We start from the raw sequence: 8,370 nt of genomic DNA, 5'->3' as shown, positions 1-8,370 counted from the left end.
GGAAAAGGGAAGATGAAGGGAAGGTGGTCCCTGCTGGGATATGTGGTGGGAAGGGAGGATGGGTGTGCACACCCAGTGCCTGCACCGAATTCCATGGAAAAACTGCCCCAGGAGCTGGGCTGCCAGGCTGAGAGTTTGGGAGAGAAGAGAACATGGCCAGCAGAAGGCAGAGCCTGAAGCGAGCAGGGGCTCAGGATGAATGTGGGGGGCCGGGGGTTTGGCTCTTGTGGGTTTGTTGTTGCAGGGAGGAATGCGAGCAATTCCTTGGCAGGATTTCTCCGCAGGATATTTGCATTAGAAAGGGGCTCGCTGAGCAGGGAGAGTTCAGATGTTGCTGGATCAGTTCACCCTCTCTGGGGGTCTTGGGCTGCTCTGCCCTTTTCCAGTTAATACAGTCTAAGGATCAGTGGATTCCTACACAAAAATCCCTACCCCAAAGCCACCTGAGGAGGACAGCTGGCAGGATAACATCCCAATCAGTGTCCCAAAAACTCCTTGGCCTCTCTCTGCAGGCAGAGTGCAACCCAGAGCCTGCAGGAAAGGGGCTCCTGGCAAGGGCAGAACAACAGATTGATGCTTTCTTTCCTTTCCTGACATGATGAGGGGATCCCAAGTGAGTCTTTTTTGCCTCTCTTGGCTCTGGTCCACATTAGGAATTTAAACCTAATGAGTGATCATGTCCAGGGATGGATGGGGAAATCTACACCTCAAGGACAGGTATTTTTAAGGCACAAATGTGGATAGAGCCCAGGGGAATATCTCCCCCTGACTACTGAATGGGGATTTTTTTGGGAGGGGAAAAACCAACCTCTGTGCCTCCTTTTACAGCAAATTGTAAAACTTTACTGCTTGTCAAGAAACATCAGTACCTGCCCCTTCTGGGAAAAGGAGTTTTACTGTCATTAGAGCAGATTCACCTGAGCACCTCAGGGCTCAGAGGCGCTGGGCACAAATCCATGCCCTCAATCACTTTTAACAGCACTTTGGAAAAGGCTTCTCCTCTCACCCCTCACTGCTCTGGGAAATCACATCACAATCCAAAGGGAGCTGGGAGAAGACTTGTTCACAATCCTCCCCTCCTCAGGAGCAGCTCCTCCAACCCAGATTAGATTAAACTGAACCAAAAACCATCCAGACTCTGTAGCTGTGGAGGAGCCAAGAATTAACGAGTTTTCATGATCCTGGGTCCAGGCTGCAATTTTTTCTGCATTCCTGTGGCCGCCCACGTGGATTGAACAATGAATGTGCCCCATTTCAGGGTCCATCGGGAGACCAGTGAGTGTTTGTAAACTGAAAATTGCCCTTTGAGCCTGTGAAAGGCACTGGGGTGGCAGAAATGGGGGCTGGCAGCCTTTATCCATAAGGATAAGGAGCTGTGCAGGCTCCTGGAACAAGGGCAGAGAGGAAGCAGCCTCCAGGTGAAGCCACAACTTCTCCCCTTGGGGCGAAGTTTTGGAGCCGCACTGCCATGGAGGGAAGGGGAGCAATCCTGATTTTCTTGGGAGATTCTCCTAAACCAGTGCAGGAAGAGCACCTCCCTGCTCCTTTGCACCTTTAATCCTGTGGAGATGCCATTCCTGTTCCTTGTTTTTGTGCCAGCCCTCGCTCCATCACAGGATGCTATGATCTCCTTTGGGGTTGCACAGTCAGCCTTCTTCCCACTCCCAAAAAATTGGGAAAAAACCCTGGAGAGTTTCATGCACTCAGTAAATGATACACCAGGTCTGCCAAGCAGAGAGCCAGGAGATTTGGGGATAAGGAGGGGAATGTTAATGGTGAATTAGTCAGGAAGGGCAGTGGAGCGTGGCACTAATCAGGAAAGGTGATCACGCTCTGCTCAAACGTCTGTGACTGCCCCTGAGTCACCCAAATTCGCTGCTCCCCCGGGGTGGTGCAGCTGAGCCTGCAGAGGGAGGGGGGCTGAGCACTGCTGAGGGTTTGGCATCTCTGGCGGTTTTCTCCTGAGACTTTTTCACAAAGCCTTAATGAAAATCCCCCTTGAGCAAGAGGTGCTGATAGCTGTGACCCTTCATGGACAAGAGAGGGATGGAAAACAGGGGGCTGAATTGCTTTTCAGGACCAAATGGAAGTCTCAAAATGAGGGACATGGGCACCTGGAAGCCCATTGTGGCCCTTGCCAGGTCTCAAAGGGACTCATTCTCTCTTGTCCATGAGGGTCACAGCTCCTTTCCAGGGCTGGGAAAATCCACCAGGAGATGTGTATTCGTTGAACTGGTGTTCCAGAAGGTCCCAGAGGTGTTGGTTGGGATCTGGAGAGTGACCAGTGACCCCAAAGAGCAAAACTTCAGTTCTCTCTTGTTGGGTTTGATGGGGGGCAGGGAGGATTTAATGTGCTTTAAAGTAAGTGTGCATAAAAATCATCCCAGAGTGGTTTGGGTGGGAAGGGACCCCAAAGCTCAGCCAGGTCCACCCTGCCATGGGCAGGGACACCTTCCACTAGACCAGGTGGCTCCAAACCCTGTCCAACTTGGCCTGGAATAATTCTACACATAGAGCATCCACCGCTTCTCTGGGCATAATATACACACACATATAACAAATAACAGTTTATATATGTTTTAATAAATATATCCTAAAAGTCCATGAGCCCTCAGTGTAGTAATTGCTAAATGGACCAGGGCTAAACTTCCCATTCCCATTATCCGTGCTCCTCCCACTAACATTAAGTCAGGCTTGAGTATTTTCCTGCAGTGTGGAGCAAATAAAGAAAACAAGAGTCAAGTGAAAGGTGCCATTAAGCTGTAGGCAAACTGGCGAGCTTCCGACCCTGGGAATGATTTACTGGAGTCTTTAATGAAGCCTGAGTGGGTGAATTATGGGCAGAAAAACAGGGATGAAAAGGAGAGTGAGATGAGGGTATTTTTGTAACCATTAAATTCCGTCAGATTTATGCTTTGCTCAAGTTTTACGACGCTCGGACGTAATTCCTGATAAACTTTTTAAAGTGGTGTTTTCATCCCAAATTTAGTTTGTGTTGTGAAAATGGCTGTGACAACCCTTTCTCATTCCAGCTGCTCCAAGATCCAGGCTACTTTTGCCACTACCACAGCCCTGTTATCCATCTGGGATGGGTTGGGATGGATACAGGGATACAGGATTCAACTAGCACTCGTGTAGGCCTACTTGAAAGTAAAATCATGAAGCAAAACTGAGCAATTTTGCCATAGAAATGTTTATCTGTCACCCATTCCCCACCCTCCAAGGAGGAAAAAAGAGTTTTGGACCCAAATTAAAAGGGTTGGTGGAGGTGGATCCAAGTGGGCCTGATACCTCAACCAGGCTCCAAGGAAAAATCCTTGAGCTTGGATGTGTTGACAGCATCCAGCTCCCACAATCCAAGAGTAACATAAAGCCTTGAGGTATTAAAGGCTGGGATCAAAGTAATTCCATGCTTTCCTGTTTGTCCCAGCCCCTGACGAGCAGGAGAGCTGCTGGGACTAGATAGGAGTGGTGAACGTGCTCCTGGGGAGGTGAGAGCCTTTTGAACTGAGGGCAGCCAGGCATGAAAAGCACATTTGTGCTTCCCTCCTCCTCCCACCTCCTGCAAATCTTGCAGGGTGGGGAAACATCCCTCAGCCCAAACGTTTTGCCATGAGAAAGAAATTGAGGAGCAAGACTTGGATGTTCAGGGCTCTGTGTCAGCATGACCCTGTCTCTCTCTAAAGCCCAGGAAGAAATAACTCCTGGAGAAGTGGTAGCACTGGTTCTCCCAGGTCAGCTCGGTTTTCAGAGGAGCATTTGGGATTAGTTTATGATTTTTAAAGCTGTGTTTGTGCCTAAGCCCTGGAGGGGATAACACCAACGTCACAGAGCCCATGAAGCTGCAGCCAGGCTCTCCCTCCTTCTGCCTCTCCCCCCATTACCCTCTAAGCTCCTGAGGCTGTTGTGGGCTAAGCCATCCCTTCTTAACTGTTTTTGGAGCCAGGTTACTCCGTTTCCAGGCTTTTCATTCCTGGTTTTAATTTTCCCATCCAGTCAGAGCCAAATCCAGCCCCAGGGATCTCAGAGAGCTTCAACCAGGGGTGAGTTTGGCCCAAGGTGTTTCTATCACAAAGCTGTCAAAACCAATTTCTTCTGATCAGACCGAGTTGAAATCCCAGTGGAAGCAACTCATCTCCTGCTGGATGCTGGCTTGAACAGCAAATAAACATCAGAGGCAGGAGAGCCTGGCTGGAGATGAGAAATCTCATCCTGTGATGAGAGGTTGTAAACCTTTCTTATCCCACCTTTATCTCTTTGGGTTTCAGAAGGAGAAGCCTGAGGTGGCAGCAGCTGAGGGGCCAGGGTACCTGGGGTGGCTGGGGGTGCTGCAGCCAGCTCTGCTCCCCAAGTTTGCAATGTGGGATGAGGCTGGGGCAGGAAAACGGGAAGGACCTTGTGTCCCTGGCCATGTTTACTCATTCTCTGGAACAGTGGGGCTGAAGGACAAGGTGTGGAGGGAACATGTCAGCATTAGAGCCCTGCTGGGTTTAACAGCAAACCCTTCATCTGCTGCCAAGGTGGAAGCAAACACCTGTGGGAAGGTGCCAGCCCTGGCCAAGGTCGTTCCTCCAGAGCTCCTGCCCACGCTCAGCAGTGTTTTGGGACGCAGCAGTGCCTGGGAGCAGGCAGTGGAGCAGCTTCGTTCCCTTCACCTCCAGCTCAAGCTGTCCTTAATGGTGATACCTCCACCTGAAGGAGCCCCTGACCCCTCTGAGGGCCACCTGTGACCACTGTCCTGGCCATATCCCTTCCCTCCATGCCATGCAAATCCCACCATCTCCTACCACAGAATTGCAGAATATTCCGAGTTATAAACAAACCACCTCGATCACCCAAGTCCAACCCATTCCACCTCCCTGGACAATGGGTGATTTCCCCTCTGTTTGCCTACAGCAGCTGCCACACGTCTCTAGAGTGAATAGAGCCATGGGGATGGAGCCATCCCACCCAGCTTCCATGGGAATGGGTGTCAGAAGCATTCCTTGCCTCCCATTCCCACTCCGCTCTGCCGGCGCTGCAGCAGCAAGGAGGAAATGCCAGGGCTTAAGTGATTTAGCTTGGGGAGCGAGTGAAATCTACTTACACGGGCTAATTGATAGCAAATGATTCCTTAATTAGAAATTATGGAATTGCCCCCTAATTTACAAGGAAGAACAGGACCAATGCAATGAGGAGCTGAGGAGCGTTTCCCATGGTCGCCGGTGATTTTCCTTCAGAGAAGCTCTCGCCAATTAACTTTTCATGACATAAATTTGTTTGCCTTAAAATATCCAGTTAGATGCATTTGCAAATGCATTATTTAAGGCTTGAAAATAAATATTGGATGCTCAGGCTGTGCTTTGTGAGAGCTCTGAGCCGCGTGGCTTCTCACTCAATTATTGATCACGCTTTCCACTGTGCTGGAGACGTTCCTGCATGCAGAGGGGAAGATCCCAGCTTGTTTACGTGCTCCTTCCATGTCTCAAAGTCTCCAAAAAACTCACCCAGCAATGGATTTGGGGATGTTTATAACTTTTACATCCTCCTCGATGTGGGTTTTCTGGTCTTTAATAAGGTATGAGCACCTCGTGCTGTTTTTTTTCCTTGCCAAGACATTTACAGATGTTTTTCCATATAAAATTTTGCCAGGATGGATTTGTCCTCGTGTCAGATCTGATTGCAAATGGAACCACAGAATCATGAGGGCTGGACAAGACCTCCAAGATCCTCAAGTCCAACCTTGAAGGCTCCTCAGAAAGTGTGGTGGCTTTGACTTCACCTTCAGCAGCCATCAGCACAGAGAAGTGGTGAAAATTCATAGCCCAGGAGGTGAGATTTGTAACACAGAAGGAATTGCATAAACCTCACCTTTGGAAGGCTGCAGAGAGGTTTCCAGGGATATCTGGGGGCTGCCAGTGCCCAAGAACTGCTCACCCTCAGCTCTGTGTCAGGAGAACTGCCAAAAAATTCGCAGGTGGAAAACCGGTCAGGCTGCTTGGCTCTGCAGCTGGAGCCTTGGCAGGAATGGGAATGCCAAGTCCAGGGGGGAAAAGGTTTCTGCATCCCATGAAACACTCTGCCCCACAAAAAAAAGCTGCTCTGAGGATGCTTTGAGGATGGATCTGGGCATTGTCAGAGGCATAAATAATGCGGGATCTGTCGGGAAGCGTCGCAGGGGGAATTTAGTTTGCATCCCAGCTCCTTCCCACATGGCAAACTGGAGCCAGAGAGCTTGGAAAGGCTGCAGACTCATGGCCATAATTAATAGTACAAAGAGGCTGGCAAGGGGACGCCACCAGACAGGCTCCAGCCCTGGCTCTGACCCTCAGCAGGTCTGCAGAGCCCTGGCCGTGCCGAAAGCCAGCGGGCATTTCACTGCTGCCTTCAAAGAAACCCACATTTTGCCCCAAAACCCTGCTGCTCCCATCTGCCACTCCATCCCTGGCACGAATAGACCACACAAATCCCAGATCTTTTCCACAGGGTGCCCAGCACACCAGAAGCAGCCTGGTAGATGCTGCCTCGCTGCAATTTCCCCACTTTAAAAATGGGAATTGAGCCATTCGTGCTGGTGGCATGCTCAGCTTATAGGTCACTGTTATTGCAGGGAGGGTCTCTTAACATCCATGCTCGTAATCCCACGGCACTGGGAGCTAAATGAGACCCTGCCAGCTGGAAAAGAAGAGAACTGGGCATTTCTTTGCTGGAGAAAAGGAGGGCCAATAATGGGCTTAGAAAAGAGGGAGTGCCAAGAAAAACGCGGAGCTGAGCGCTCGCTGCTCCCCTTCACATGCTTAAAGAAAGCAATTCAGGCTCAGCACACGCAGTTATTAACTGTGGAGGGGGGAAAAATATAATTCTTGTGACTCTGTTTCTTTGCAGGGCAGCCGAGCAAACTCCTCGATCCGCCGAGACCTCGGGACATAATGGGGCATTGAAAAGCAAATCCGGCGGCACAGAAAGGAAGTGTGTTCCCCCAGGCCAGAGGAGGCATTGAGGGAAGGAACAGCCAAGTGGTTATCTCTGACTGGCTTAAATCTCAGCTTTGGACAAGCCAGGCTTTGTTGGGAGAGCCACGGGCCGGGCAGTGTGTGGGGCTGTACCTGGCAGCTGGTGTTGAACATCATTTCAGAGTGATCAAAACTCACTTGGGATGCTCTTCATCCTTGGCAGGGTGCAAAAAGCACCCAGGACAGGCACCTGTGGGGCAAAACAGCCACCATGTCCTCGTCCTTGGGGGATGCCTGGTGAAGTAGGGACAGTGGTTATGGATTTCAACCCCTGCCAGGGAAATGAGGGAAATCTGAGCATCACCATCACTGCTTTGTCCCTCTTTGTCCTGACATTATAAATGTCCTCAGTTTTGGGCTGAAAGATTTGTCAGCCCCTCAAGCTGGGCTCGAGATCCCCTGAAATCACTGGAAAGAGCCTGAATTATGGCAAATTTCAGCACTGTGCCCTTGCTGTACTACATGGGGCTGATCAGAGATCCCCAGGATAGTTTGGAAAGGGATCTGAAAGCTCATCCTCTTCCAACCCCCTGCCATGGTCAGGGACATCTTCCACTAGGCCAGGTCATTCCAATCCCTGCCCAATCTGGTTGAATTCCTCTCTCTCACTTTCCTCTGCCTCCAAAAATGAAGGAATTCTTATTTTCTCCTTTATCTTTTGAGTCCTGAGCCTTTTTCCAAAGTGAATAGCAGGTAGCCGAGGGTGCTGATATTTCATCCTCTGCTTTTATCCCGGGACACTTCCACCTGGTATTCCAGAAAATGCTGCTTGTTTTGAGCTTGCCCTGTAATTGTGCCAGGGTCTTCCAAATGCCTGTCCCTGTCCCAAGCCACAGTAGGGTCTAGTGGGGACACCCAGGGTGCAAATCCAGGTGGAAATGACCACAGGCAGATCCAAACAGGGCTCATGATGTGAAGCAGCTGCTCTGAACACAAGCCAGCACAGTCATCAGTTCAATTAACCCCATTGATTAGTGCAGGAGCTCAGCAACAGCCATAAATGAGGCTGTTTGTCACTGAACACGGGGAATTATTGTGTCCTAACACTGCTTAAGGGAGGGAAACTTCCTCCCATTTTATCACAGAGCTGTCTGGGAAGTGGAAGGGCTCTGGCAGTGATCTGAGGGAAGGGAATAAATGATCATAATAAATAAAGGTGCATCCCTTGGCAGCTCCACTAAATGGCTCTTGCTCCCCATGCCTTTGCCCCAGAGAATCTTTAGATGTGGAGGGAAAATTTGGGGATCAGCAGCCCAAAAGAGGTGGAGAAAGGGCTGCTCTGAGCCCCTCAGGGGCAGGGAAAGGCAGCCTAGGAGGGTGTTTAGCTAAAGACAAAAGTATTCTTGGCTGAAAAACAGGACTTTCTGCTCCTCTAACT

This window comes from Haemorhous mexicanus, chromosome 26 (assembly GCF_027477595.1).
Source record: "Haemorhous mexicanus isolate bHaeMex1 chromosome 26, bHaeMex1.pri, whole genome shotgun sequence".
In the NCBI taxonomy this organism is placed as follows: Eukaryota; Metazoa; Chordata; class Aves; order Passeriformes; family Fringillidae; genus Haemorhous; species Haemorhous mexicanus.
Note: the sequence above shows the minus strand (reverse complement) of the source record.